This window comes from Dasypus novemcinctus, chromosome 29, assembly GCF_030445035.2.
Source record: "Dasypus novemcinctus isolate mDasNov1 chromosome 29, mDasNov1.1.hap2, whole genome shotgun sequence".
Classification (NCBI taxonomy): Eukaryota; Metazoa; Chordata; class Mammalia; order Cingulata; family Dasypodidae; genus Dasypus; species Dasypus novemcinctus.
This window is the reverse complement of record NC_080701.1, coordinates 35,010,945-35,026,341: the sequence shown is the minus strand read 5'-3', so window position 1 is coordinate 35,026,341 and position 15,397 is coordinate 35,010,945. Positions and strand designations below refer to the sequence as shown.

Below are 15,397 nucleotides of genomic sequence, written 5' to 3'. Positions count from 1 at the left end.
TGAATATGGGTAGGACTGGCCATGGAGTTGGTGGAGTGTTGGGGGAGGGAGCAGGTGAACTCTTGGGATTTGTGGGTATATGGTTAAAACTACAACACTGGCCATTTTGTTTTGGCAAATATGTCAGGGGAGGATTACTGGTTTAGGGTGATTGATATGGAGGGCACATGGACAGGACACACATGCTGAGTTTGGCTTAGAAAGTGGCCACATTTGAGCAACATGGAGGCTTTTAGCTGGCAATTCTTAGGCAGATGGGTCCTTGATATTGATAATTATAATTATGAACCTTTACTTTGAAATTGAAACTTAGTATAGTATTATAGGGTGAATATGAGTTACCTTCTGAGACCCTCATTGTTGCTCAAATGTGCTCTTTCTAAGCCAAACTCAGCATGTAAATGCATTACCTTCCCCCCACCATGGGATATGACTCCTAGGCATGAGCCTCCCTGGCACTGAGGGCTTGCTACCAAGCACCAACTAGCAATGCAATTTGAAAATGAACTTGATCAAAAGGGTGAAAGGGCTAAGACAAATGAGTTTATGTGTCTAAGATAATTTCAAGTAGGTTGGGAGGTTATTCCAGAGATTACACTTATGCACATCTCAGCAGGATCTTATTGACTGCCAAAGTAAATGTTGCCTCAATTAGTGGTATTCCTGAGGGCTCTGGAGACATCCAGATGCTATATGAAGGACAAAAAACACAGGAGTTTGTTGCCCTGGGTGTGGACCCTACTTGGGAATTTATGATCCACAATATGAAAGAGTGGGTCTTGGGTATGATTTCCCTACACATGGTTCTTCTACTTCTTATTTGAACCTATAGTTGATACTAGAATGTATAGGAGTATGTCCAAGAGAAAAATATTGGGCTTTCCATGTGCCAGCTGGGCCTGGAACCTCAACGGAGTTGCCACATCTAATCTCCAGTTCATTGGGTTCACCCAGGACAGCTAGCAAGATGATGATGGGGAACAAAGATCCCAAGGAGCAGAGAGGCACTGCATCTGCAAGCAAGATAGTTGCATCCATCTGCTCCATGGGATGTAAGTTAGAGGTATAATAGGCATCACCATCCCAGAATCCTCAGGATTGGGGTAAGAATGATGGACTAGAGTAGACTTACTGTTATTCTACTATAAACATTGTGATTCTTGCAATGGAAAAACTTTTAACATTGATGTGAAGGCAGTGGCCACTGGATGTTTTGAGGGGAAAGAGAGGGAAAATCACATATATTATGGGGGCATTAAAAGGACTTGGAATTTCCTGAATGATATTGTAATGACAGATACAGTTCATTACATATTTTGTCATAAAATATGAAACTGTGGGGAAAAGAGTGTAAATTACAATGTAAACTATAATCCACACTTAGTGGCATTGCTCCAAAATGTGTTCATCAATTGTAACAAATGTACCACACTAATGAAGGACGTCGTTAATGTGGAAAAATATGGGAGTGGTAGGGAGCAGGAGATATTGAAATCCCCTATATTTTTATGTAAATTTATATAACCTAAATATCTTTATAGAGTAAAAAGTATACAAAAAGAAGAGTTTAATATGTATAATCATCATTATCAATGCTTTGCTCAACGGTCTGTCCTCCTTCATTAGTTACCACTCCTGTACTCGGGGACTGACTCTTCAGTATATACACACCTTCACATCACTGCATTAGAACCTGACAATTTTTCCCCTAATTCTTTTGGACAGTTCATTAATTGGTCTTCTGCAGATATCTTACATATGTGTACAGAACTATATCTGCTGAAAACTTAATGGCAATACTCTGCAGATATTCGGGATTATTTTTTGTTCAGCTAACTCCTCTGCTGTACTCTACCCTCCAAACTCTAACCACCTTGGTGTGCCCAGAATCTAAGCTCTATAACCTCAATTAATCCATATCCTTAACTCTGTCTGGGATTTAAATACCTGACTTCAAAAGAATCTCTGAGAATACTTAGTTTCTAGTTGGGCCTTTCAATTTCATTCTCATCAAAAGAGGCATTCTGATACCTTAATTCAATAAGTAAAATTAATGGATTTCAATTATAGAAAAAAATAGCAACATATCTTAATTTACCATGACTGCTATAAAAAATTACCTCAGAATTATTTGGCTTAATCCACAGCAATTCATTTTCTCACAATTTTGGAGGCTAAGAGTACAAAATCAAGAAACTGCCAAACCATGTTTTCCACAACATTCTGGTGATTACTCAGACACTGTCTCCATAATGTGGAAATATTCTCCTGTCTTCTCCTATGGCTTACATCTCTGTGCCCTATTGCTTTTTCTTATATGGATTCCAGTCATACTTGATTAAGACTCACACTGTTTAGTTTTGCCATATTTTAATAGAATCTTCAAAAATGTCTTTCACAAATTAGTTCACAACCTAAAGTCTGAGTGGTTTGAGCATGCATTTATGGGGCACATGAGAGTCTATCAAGTGAATAAAGGGGAAATTTCTATTCTAAATCTTCTTAACTTTACACTTTACACAAACAATGAAAAGTGGAAAAAATCACACATGATATGAGTTAAAATTTCTCAAGTATGGTAAATAATTGAAGAACAGTCTTTTTGAAACAATAAAAGTTCACTTCTAAAATTTTCATCTTAAGATACAACATGTACAATCTTAAGGAAGATTGTTCTGTTTACAACCTTACCGAACCTTCTGTATACTTTAATATTACTAAATGAAGCATGAAAAAACTTTGTAAATTCAAGAAATTAGGTAAAATTGTTATTAAGGCAAGATCTGATACTGTTTGTTCTTTCAATATGAATTGTAATCTCTCCTCTTTATTTGATTTGAGAATGTTTGATCTTTGTTTTGATAGAAGTAAAATAAAATTAAACTCTGATCTTAATTATCACCTTATTACTTGTAGCTGTTACAATGCTCTAAGTGTGAATTCTGCATTCTTCATTGTTTGTACAGCTACCGACCCTTCCAAACAATCATTTAGTGAAAGAATAGAGAAAACCCGATGCAAAAGTTTAAATGATAGTGCCAGGAAAATGATATATATGTATATGCCATATCCAGGAGTTGTGCTGATCTGAACTGATCACTTCTACAGAAAAGAGTAATCTACATTTCAGCTCTGACTGGATAATAACCACATGGTGGCAAGGAGTACTGAGAATTCCCACATCAGAATATCTATGTGTTCTATAATTACTTCAGAGGAGGTGAAGACTGCAGACAAAGTAATAACTTAGTTGTTGTTTTAGGAAATTAAAATGATCCAATATAAATGAATAAAAGCACATGAAAAAATGTACTAAATTACTAGCTATTAGGGAAATGCAAATCAAACCTACAATGAGGTTCCATCTTACTCCCATAAGACTGGTGGCTATCAAAAAAACAGAAGGCCACAAGTGTTGGAGAGGATGTGGAGGAATAGGAACAATCATCCACTGCTGGTGGAAATGCAGAAGGATCCAGCCATATGGAAGGCAGAGTGGCAGTTTTTCAAAAAACTAGCTATAAATTTGCCATATGACCCGGCAAATCCACTGGTGGGAATATATCCAGAAGAACTGAAAACAAGGACACAAACTGATATATGCACTCCAATGTTCATAGTGGCATTACTCACTATTGCCCAAAATTGGCATCAAACCAAATATCCAACAGATGAATGGATAAACAAAATGTGGTGTATACATACAATGGGATACTACTCAGCTATAAGAAGGAATACATTACAAACAGATGGGGTAACATGGATAAAACTTGAGGACCTTATGGTGAATGAAGCAAGCCAGGCATTGAAGGACAAATACAATATAAGCTCTCTGATATGAAATAAGCAAACCAAGTTGTCTCAGAGAGATAGCGACTGGATGATAGGCTTACAGGAAATTGGGGGTAGAGGAAGGTTGTGAGGTGACACCTAGATTGGTGAAATCTATGATAAAGAGGAGATAAGTACTTGTACATGGAAGGAATAGGATGGGTATACAAGAATAACTTTGGATGGGGCTTGGCAGGCTTGAGGGAGACTTGGTTTGGGAGGGTGGGTCAGATGGCCCAAGGAATTGGGAGAGGGCTGGGGGGAACAGTTGAACATGGGAGAGTGTCAGATATGTGGTTGAAACTCTAATGTTGAAAAAAACTCTATAAAATATAATAAGGAAGGATTACTTGTGTAAGATGCTTAAGGGGTCATCTGGCACAGGGGCATGATTCTAGGGAGTGTGCAAGTGCTCATCTTGTTATAAGTGTTATATCATTAGGTGGAGACCCATACAATGAATGGGAATGTGTACCCACATCCTGGGGTGGCCTGATGTTCTGAAATAGAGTGTATAGTGTCTCTCGAGAGAATTGGTGGCTTCCGAAGAGGGAGGACAGTCTACTATGTCAAGTCCTCAGCATTGTTGCAAGGATCTCTGAATCTGGTCCTTCAAGATTGACTGTCACTGTGAGCCCTGAGGGGAAGAGGAGAGAGGAATATAATAGATGGAAGCAGGGTAACTGGTGGGCAATGGTAGTGTTCCATAATGTCATGCAGTGAAGGATAAAGGACATGTTAAATTACAACAAAAATGTATAAAAGACTATAGGATAAAACATACACCATAATGTAAAACATAAGGTAACTAAAATTTTAGAAAATTATACAACCTAAAATATAAACCATTATGTAAACCAAAATGGAACCATGTTTAACAGCTATGTTTCAATAGCTGTACATCAGCTACAGCAAATATAACATGAACATGTAAAAAGATCATTGCTGGGGAAGTGGGAAAATGGTTTGATATTGGATAAATGGGAGTTCCCTATATTGTATATTTGTCTTTACTGTGATCTAAAAACTTTTTTAAAGACAAAACTAAAACTTGAAAAAAAAATGGTTGTAGATAATGAGGAAGAAATGATAGAAATTGCCTTGCCAGTGTACACATAGGGCAGCACCTATTACAGTGATGAAAGGCAAAATGTCAAAAAAATGTTTTATGATATTTTTCACTTTTAATACCCTAATTAATTTTTACTTTATTTTAGTTTTTCTAAATGAGTATGTATTCTATTTCTAATCTTTAAACCTATTATTACTATTTCATTTTCCTATTAACTGAATTTGGCAATATATTAGGCTTCATTTTTTAAGAAATTTTGGACCACAAATGTGTTCATCTATTGCAGAGGAGGAACACTGGTGTGAGATGTTATTGATGGGGGCACATGATTGGAAGGGAGTTATACAGGGCATGTACAAAGAGTATATAAAAATGTTCAGATTTTTGTTGGTTATTTTCATAGTAGTTCCAGATACAAATGTCAACTGAGGGAGTGTTGAGTTCCTAGCCAGGGGAGCTCTGTTATATTCCACAATGGAAGAGCAACAATCATCATAGTGCAAGGGTAAAGACCAGTGAAGAATGGTGGTCCCATGATGAGTCCTTGATACTGATGACTATGCTTATGAGCCTGTGTGCCTGAAATTTGAACTAGGCCTAGACCTGCAGGGTGCTTAAGAGTTACCTCCTGAGAGCCTCCGTGTTGCTCATACTTGGCCACTGTTTAAGCCAAAAGAAGCATGTAAATGCATTACCTTCCCCCCAGTGTGGGACATGACTCCTGGGGATGAGCCTCCCTGGGGCAAAGGGATTACTACCAGTCACTAAGTGATGATTCAACTATAAAAAGACCTTGAATAAAATGAGAATTGGTAAAGATTAATGACTTGATATGGCTAAGAGTCTCCAAAAAAGAGTCAGGAGGTCATCAGAGGGGTTGTGCTTTTACACATCTCAGCAGGATCCCAAAGACAGACAAAGTAGATTCAACCCCAGGTAATCATTCTCCTAAGGTTTATGGAGACACACAGGTTCTATGGTCATAGGAGATGCCTCTGGAGTTCAATGCCTTGTCAGTGGGCCCTACTTTGGAATTTGTGCTACTGAGTGTGATGGATTTGGACTCAGATGTGACCTTTCTATACATTCCTCTCATCACTTTTACTGAAGTTGTGGTTGGTGTTAGGGTTGCTGTATACTTAAGAGACTTGAATCTCTAGAATGTCCATGTGCCAACTGGGCCCTGGGCCTCAGCAGAGTTGCAGCTCCTACTCTCCTGTTTGTTGAACTTGCCCAGGTCTGCAAACAGAGAGGTAAAGATGGTCAACCACCACACCAGGGGTCTGAAATTGCCTACAACTCCAAGCAGGAGAATCACATCTATCATCCATGTGTGATCAAAGCCCCCTCTCAATATAGAGGTGGAGTGGACATAACCATCCCAGGGCTCACAGGATGTAGGAATAAAATATGGATTAGAGTGGACTTACTGGCATTCTTCTATAGAACTATTGTGACTAGCAATGGAAGAAACTGTAGCACTGATGTGGAGAAAGTGGTCACGGTCATTGCTTAGGATAGGTAGAGGGAAGAAGAGATGTGATTTGGGGATATATTCAGAATTTGGAATTGCCCTAAATGATATTGCAGGGACAGATGCTGGGCATCATATATCCTGCCATAACGCACTGAAAATACTGGGGTAAATGCAAACTACAATGTAAACTATAATCCATGCGGGGCAGCAGTGCTCCAAAATGTATTCGCCAAGTGCAACGAGTATTCCACAATGATGAAAAAAGTTGTTGATGTGAGAAGAGTGGTGGTTGGGGAGTGGGGTATATAGGAACCTCTTACATTTTTTGTAACTTTTTTGTGATCTATGTATCTTCAAAAAACAATAATAAATTTAAAAAAATAATGAAAGATTGATACCAATTATGGTACACGATTTACATTATGGTTTACCTTTTCCTGTACATTTTATAGGTTTTGACAAAATTTAAAATGGCCTGTATCATCATTTCAAGCTCATGCAAAACAATTACCATGCCCTAAAATTGCCCTATGTTCGATTTATTCTATTCTTCCTTCCCTCTCCTGCCCAGAACCTGTGATAATCACTAAGTTTCCATTTTTGAAGAATAAGGTTCATATTTACATTCCATAATATTGGAAGCTTGAGAATTTGGTATGTTTTATATTCTTAGGCATTTCCTATATTCTCAAGTGATCCTTATAGATATAATTGAAAACATAACAGTACTCCCCAGGATTGGATTTTAACATTTTCTCATTTATTGTGTGGGTCTTCATGCACTCAGATAACACATTATAAGAACATGAACACTTTCATATCCAATGGAAGCATTCCCAAGTTGTACTCTAACCTGCATACTATCCCACCCTCAATAACTTGCACCAGTAAGTCTCTCTTGTCATATTTGCCAGAAGAATATTTCCACCGTTGTATTTTTAACCACAGACCTATACATCTCCAGAATTCACCTGTTTCTTCCTCCAGTCCTTCCCTCAGGACCATGAATTGTCCAAACCAAGTCTCCCACATTACTCACTTCTACAAACCAGCACCATTTGACCCAATCTCATCACTGAGTCCTTATCACTCCCACCCATTGCATCACCATCTCATTAGATCTTATCATGGGCTTTGCCAATATTGAGGATCATCTCATCACCCTCTACTCCATTTCTGTCTCCCAATAACCTACCATCTAGATTCTAACTCTGTTATTCTGCTTGATTTGTAAAAGCCATATAAGTGATGTTATGTATTATTTGTCCTTCAGTGACTGCCTTACTTTACTTTAGTCATCTATGTTGTCTTATGTATTAATATTGCATTCCTTCTTAGAGTTAAGTAATATTCCATGGACTGTGTATACCACAATTTTCTTATCCATTCATTTGTTGATAGATACTTTGGTTGCTTTCAACTTTTAGCAATAATGAATTATGCTGCTATGAACTTTGGTACACATATATCTGTCTTCCTACTTTAAATTCCTCTGGGTATATAACCAGAAGTGCAATTCCTCGATCATATGGCAGTTCTATAATTAGCTTCCAGAAGAACTACCAAACTGTCCTCAATAATGGCTACATCACTCTAAAAGTAATATTTTTGAGTGCTATAAGCTTACTTTTTATTATCTTTTTTAAAGATACATAAATAATACAAAATATTACATAAAAAATATGAGGTTCCCATATACTTCACTCCCCACAACCCCCACTCCTCCCACATCATAGCTTCTTTCATTAGTGTGGTACATTCATTGCGTTTGTGAAATTTTTTGGATCACTGTTACATAGCATGGATTATTGTTTATGTTGTAGCTTGCACTCTCTCCCATTCCATTCAGTGTGTTATGGCAGGATATATGATGTCTTCCATCTGTCCCTGAAAATTCATTGAGGACAACTCCAAGTACTGAAAATGTCCCCATATCTCACCTCTTTTTCCCTCTCCCTGCCTTTAGCAACTCCCATGGCCACTGTCTTTTGATGATATTTTTTCGTACATTTTAACAAATTTTTCACAACAATGCAAGAGGTTGCTGGTGGAGTGATGTATGGGAGCCCTGTATGGTGATATGCTCATTTGTTACGTCAGCTTTGCTGTACATTTATTGTCTATGTACATGCATGTAGGTAGCATATACTTCAAAAATTAAAGAAAAATAATTATTTTCTGGCAGTTTTCTTTTTTCAGGATTATAAAGTTATCATACCAGTATCTTTTCAACTTCATGATTTCTGAAGTAAAAGTTGCACTTAATCTTAGTTTTATCCTTTTTATAAGATGAAATGTTTATCTCTTGCTGCTTTAAGGATTCTGTCTTTATTTTTGGTATTTGGCATTTGGATGAGTGTGTGTGTTTCAGAATAGATCTGTTAGGATTTATTTTGATTGGAGTAAACTGTACTTTTTGAACTTTTGAATTTATGTCTTTCATAAGTGTTTGTAAATTTTCAGCCATTATTTCCTCAAATATTCTTTCTACCCCATTTACCCATCCATTTTAATTCTTGGAAGCCCATGATGCATATGTTTGTGTGGTTTACACTGTCATTCCCTGAGAGGCATTTTATTTTTTATATTGTATTGTCTATTTCTTCTTCTGTCCATAAGTTTTCAATTGTCTATATTCCAGTTTGCTGATTCTTTCTTCTGCCTGTTCATATCTGCTGTTTTATGTTTCTAGTATATTTTTAATATTTTGTATCATGCCTTTCATTCCCATAATTTATGTTATGATTCTTTTCATACATTCAATACTTTTTTCTTTTTGCTAAAATACTTAGACTACACAAACATCAGAAAAAATATACAGATTTCCATGTGTCTTGCTCCTCACACCTTGCAAATTTTTCCACACTAGCAATATCCCTCATTAGTGATGTAAATTCATTAAAATTGATTAACATATTTTGGAACATTGCCACTAAGTGTGGATTAAAATTTACACTGTAGGTAACACTCTTTCCCACCCAATTCTTTAGTTCAAAGCAAGATATATAAAGTTACACATCTGTTGTTGCAATGTCTTTTAGGACAATCCCCCCAAATGCCCTTACATTACCCCTGGTTTTCCCTCTCCCTGCCCTCAGAACACCTCATGGCCACTGTCTCCACATCAATGATAAAAATTCTTCCATTGCTAGAATCACAATAAGTCTATAGCAGAATATCAGTAAGTTTACTTTAGTTGATAATTAATTTCCCAATCTTGAGGACTGTGGGATGATGTTTTCCACTTCACTTCTAATTGAGAGAGGAATGCAATTCCATAGTGCTGATGGATGGAATTCCTTGCTTACTGGTGTAGACTCTGTTCCTTGGTATGGTGTTGTTGATCATCACCTCCTTGTTAGTTTTCCTGTTTGAGACCAATGAACTGGAGAGTAGGTATTGCAACTCTGGAGTTTTAGGGCCCAGCCTGCATATGACAGCACAAAGATTTAAGTCTCTTAGGTGCACACCTATCAACTCTTGTACTAATTACACATTCAACAAAGGACAGAAGGGCCATGTGTAGGGGAAACAAAACTGAGTACAACTCTGTCACATTGGGGAACATAAATTCCAAAGTAGGGTGCAATAATATTGTCTGGTTGACTCCAGAGCCCTCAGGATCCCTGCTGTGCTCTTTGGAGTAGTAACTACTTTGACAGTCAATGAAATCCTGCCAAGACACGCATAAGCTTAACTTCTAGAATGACCTCCTGATTCATTTTAAGTCTCTTAGACATAAAAACTCATTTGTCTTTACCTTTTCTCCCTTTCAGTTAATATCTTTTTCCAGTTGCATTGTCAATTAGTGCTTGGTAGTAATCCCTGGATGCCAGGGAGATTTCTCCCCAGGAATCATGGCCCATGCTCGGGAAAGGTACTGTATTTATAATTGAGCAACAAGGAGGCTCCCAGAAGCAACTCTTAGGCACCCTATAATACTAAGTCAAGATTCAATTTGAGGAGTAAAGTTTCATATACACATTCATCAATATCAAGGACCTATTCATGTACAATCCCCCATCATTAGTCTTTTATACTCACCCAATGTCTTCTTAATATCCCTTAGCTTTTTAGCTACAATTTACTTCATCTCCATTAGTTGCTATAGGAGGTGTGTGTGTATATATATATATATATATATATATATATATATATATATATATATACATCTTTCACTAGTTCTTCCAAAAGTTGTCTCTCCTCTGAATTTTTAATGCATTCCTTGACTGGGACATAAATTCCTGTTTCTTATTATGGCTTATGTTTTCCTATCTAGACATCTGATTACCTATGAGTTTATGCTGGAGGTCTTTTTCACTCTTTTGGCTAAAGTGTTGTTTTTGAGTGGCTTGTTTAAATATTCTTTGACACTTGATTCAACTTTTCCTAGAGCTTGGAAGTTCCCTTGTTTAACAGCTCAGATTTATTCATATTTTCTACATCCAATTCTTTTCTCTGGATATTCAGTATAGTTTTAAAGATTGCTCTTTTTTGTGGAGTTGTTACACCCACAGGAGAAAATTTTCTTTCCTTTCTTTTTTTTTCTAGTATATTTATTAGTTCCGGTTTTTTCTCTTTTGTTACTTTTTAAACTTCTTTCATTGCTTATGTGTGGAGGGTAAATTTGGTGAGGAGGAGCACCCAAGAGTAGACTTTCCCCAGTAGTAATTCCCAACCATAACAAGGCCAGGAACTCACAAAGGAGGACAGAACTGTTGTTAAGGGCCATGGGGTGAATTGAGAAAGATGCCAATCTCTTGTTGGCTCTCTGAAGCTGCATGTTCCTAACATGCCCAGTTGAACACGTTCTTTGGCTTATTCTTCCTCGCAGTTATGAGGAGGCTGTGGGCCTTTAAACATCCTTTACCTCTTTCTCTTTCAGGGGTAGTGTTGAAGTTGATACAATGACTACAACTCCCTGTCCAGTTCAGGTTAAAGCATTGATTCTGTTTGGACCCAGCAGTTTAAATTTCCCTATCAAAATCCATGCTCAGTATTCAGCTGTGCCACACCCATTCTTGAGGAAGAGTTCTTCCAAATCCTTTTGTCTGCAGCAGTCATCATGGGACCAAATAAGAGATTGTTGGCCATTAGAGAGGGGGATGGGTGCCAGAAGTCATGGTGGAGTGAGTTAGTCAGTTTTTTGCCTCATTTTCTTGGGCTCTTCATCCCACTCATCCCTGGATGTTATACAGAACTCCTCTGACCTCCAGAACACCAAGAGAGCTTCTTTCATACAGTTTCTGCCTGTCCACTATCTATTTTTAGGAGGCAGTCCAATATCTCTCTATTTTATCATCCTCCCCAGAACTTTGATCTGAGTTTTCATATTTGATTAGGTTATTTCTCCCTGTGATAAACAGAGGAAGATATCAGAAATGTTGCTCTTACATTTCTGAAATTTCTAACCACAGTGATAAATTAATTTATTTGGTTAAGGTTTATGTAAACATTTATTTTAGCCAATTTTTGCATTTGTCAGAAGATCATCAACAGATATTTGATTAAAAGGACCTGATTTTTCCATTTTTTATTATTCTTTGTAAATGCCTTGTCCAAAACAATATATGGAAACATAGTGATTTAGTATAGATTGCTCTGATTTTTATCATTTCATTGCATTTTGTTTGTGCCTGAGATCAACTTGTGTTTGCAAAAAGAAGCAACTACAATACTTTAAAATATGACCCCAGTGTTGGTCTCCCTTCCTGGTATAAGTGGAAGGAGAATCTGCATCTCCCAGAGATAGTTTAATGATGTAAGTAAGGCAGTTTCTCTATAGATGATCATTAAATGCTGTTAGAGATTATAAGTCAGCAGAGGTCATATCACTGAGTTTCATTTGATATATGGGAAAATGGAACAAATTTATCTGTAGCTTTCTCCATTTCAAATAGTAAGGTGGTTTAAAGAAAATGACTAGAACAGCATTCTACAAGGTATACTTTGACATTTTCAATTTTATGAATTTGATTAACAACTCATTTAATTAAAATAATGACTTGTTTTGAGGGTGTGGATTTGAAACTATGACACTCTTGTGAAATCAATTATATACTTGTATTGCTTGGTGACAATGGAGAAAAATGGATACAGGTTAGTAGGAAAGGCCTAGAGTACCATTCTGCCAAGGCTATTTTGGAACTACACTTTGGATGAATTGGTACTTTCTTGGAGATTTTTGTATTCCCAAATGAAATGGGGTCTGGTGGTATGAGGTCATTGTCCAAACACTGCTCCACTATATATAGTTCCTATATGAAATTGAGTAAATAAATATTATTTTGGTATTTAACAATCTTTAAGAAAACAACATGCTAAGCTGAAGTAAGAATAAACTTTTTCCCTCTCTCTTTGTGTCCTTCAAATCCTGTTCAGCATTACCTCCCTGACTTAACAATTTTCTTTCAGGTCTAGAGAGAGTGATTGAGAACTAGTTAACCAAAAATTTCCCTATTACTGTAGCTGACTTAGGTTCAGGAAAGGGGAGTGATGAATTACTTTTAATTCCTGGCCTGAAGACAATATAATCATGCAGTCTATTTTTCAGATTATGTATGAATTTTAAATAAACAGACTTGGAAGAAGTGTACTGTTACTAAATATTTAATTCAAATATGACATGTAAAACTAATTCATTCAAAATAATCAGAGTTATATTGTTGCTAAACAAGAGGGCTTATAGTCTTATATGCATGAGAGGACAGTTCAATGACACTAGGTTTTTCCAAAAATGAAAGAGTTTTTTGCAAGATGCCACCACAAGAAATCCTCCCAGAGGACCTCATGGTTCAGTCTAGGTTCCTCTACTTTCTGCCTGTGTTTGAAGCAGGATGGGGAAATTACAGGCATGAAGAAGAAGTGGAGGATCTATCTTGAGCTGAGGAAAACTAGTGATCATTCCAGAAATTACAAATCAAATTATGGAAAAACTGAATTTATGAACTTTGAGTTTCTCAGCTTAATAAATGTAGTCTTGATTACAATTTCATATCTCCTGAAAGTAGTCAAATTGAAAAAGCTTTAGCTCAGGGACAGTAGAATCTTTGGAGTTCTGGACATGATAGCAAAAAAATTCTGAATCCCATACATCTAAACTTAAGAGGAAAGAAACTGAAAAAATTAACCACCTTGAAACCTTTCAAAAACTTAAATTGTCTGAATACACTGGATTTGCTTAAATGTAAAGTAAACAACCTGAACAACTACCATGACTGTGTCTTCAGGCTCCTTCCCCAGCTGACCTCTCTGGATGGCTACTACTTAGATGTCTAGGAAGCTCATGACTCAGATGCTGAGGATGATGGTATGTATGAAGAGGAGGATGACAAAGAAGATGAGGACAAGAAGGATGAGGATGGTGAAGACCAAAAGTCTGAAGATGAAGACAAAGATGTAGAAGATGAAGACAATGGAGACAAAGTCAGGAGTAGGAGTAGGAGGAGATTGGACATGATGGAGATGTTGGTGAAGATGAAGACTTCAAGGATAAAGATGAGGAGGAAGAAGAAAAACAGGAAAAGCAAAAGTGGAAGAGAAAAACAGATGATTAAGGAGAAGATTATTAAGAATATAAATCATGTGCAAAAAAGAATGTTTCAGCATTGGTTGGACTGCTCTTTTGGATTGTGGAGATTGTTTTAAAAAATTCCTCTGATACAAACCCCAGAAAATCAACCCATCCTAAGAACCAAAGAATAATTCCATTAACATTCCACCTTCCTTCATTTAGATCCTCTTAGGAAACTACCACTAAACTTGGGAAACACACTCCATCAAAATTGCAAGCACTGTTAGATTTTCATTTTAAGACTTGCTGTAGGGTGGTTCACTGTGATTGGTGATTCCTATCCACTCATGACTAATGAGGTTGTAAAATAATTTTTACTTCTGTACAACCAAAGCAGCTTTGTAAATAAAATCATAATGTTTGAAAAAAATCAAAAAATTTTCAATAGATTTTTAATTTTTCATAAGTGAGAGAATCACAAAAAGAAAATTTATTACTAATGACTTTAAGATTTAAAGATGAAGATTTCCAAGGCAAATTAGAATAGCATGTAATTATGGAAAAAAACTAAGAAAGATGTTTTACCTTAAATGTATAAATAAAAGAAAAAGCCCAAACATTTAGGTGTGTTGCAAATTATAACACAATACAAAAAGATTTATAGATGATAAAGGAAAGGAACATGAAAAGGTGGTAATGTAAGTTCTTCTCATTAAAAATTAACATATTGTTTAGTTTTCCACATGGGTGGCAATTCAAAGAACCAGAAATATGTTAATTTTCATAAATGGATTTATTTGGGGGAAAAACTGATAGTTCTGAGGCCCTAAAATGTCCAAATCAAGGTAACATCAGAGATGTTTTCTCAACAAGGACAGCTACTGCTAATCCTGGTGTCCAGCCATGTGTAAACAGTGAGCACTGAGTTCTGCTGAGGTCTCTGACTTGTCCCCAGAATCTGTCTCTGGGGGCCCAGGTTTGGTCAAGGCTAGTCTCTTTCTTAGCCTCCTTTCTTAGTCTCTTAGGGGTTTTCTTCCTTTCTGCAGCTGTAAGGAACAGTCATCTCTCACATGGTAGAATAGAAAAGGTTGCTTCTTTGTTTGTGTTTATTCTCTCTGTGTGTGTCTCTGTTTATATCAGACCTAGCAAAAGAGCACAGTCTGAACCCTGAGGTATGTTTCATTGATAAATCCAATCCAAAGCACTAAAGGGAACTTATCAAGTAATCTAATCAAAGGCCCATAAAAGGAAACTAATGCAATCAAAGGGAATCATACACTATGGAATAGATTAGTTTAGGAACATAATCATTTTCATTTTGAGATTCATAAAATAACTACAAACTGTCACACATATGAATATGTTTCTCCATATCATAAATTCAGATAAATTAGAGATTAAATTATCAAGGACATAAAATTTCCTGGAATTTCATTGGACTGAGATATCAGAAATAGATAAAGCTTGCTGCAAAGTTAACAGGAAGACTTGTTTTACCATAAAA

At 36.6% G+C, this 15,397-nt stretch overlaps 1 pseudogene; it reads left to right on the top strand.

Annotated features, from left to right (window-relative positions):
- Positions 1 to 13,233: 13,233 nt before the first annotated feature.
- On the top strand, positions 13,234 to 13,951 carry LOC101429431 (acidic leucine-rich nuclear phosphoprotein 32 family member B pseudogene; annotated as a pseudogene).
- Positions 13,952 to 15,397: the final 1,446 nt, after the last annotated feature.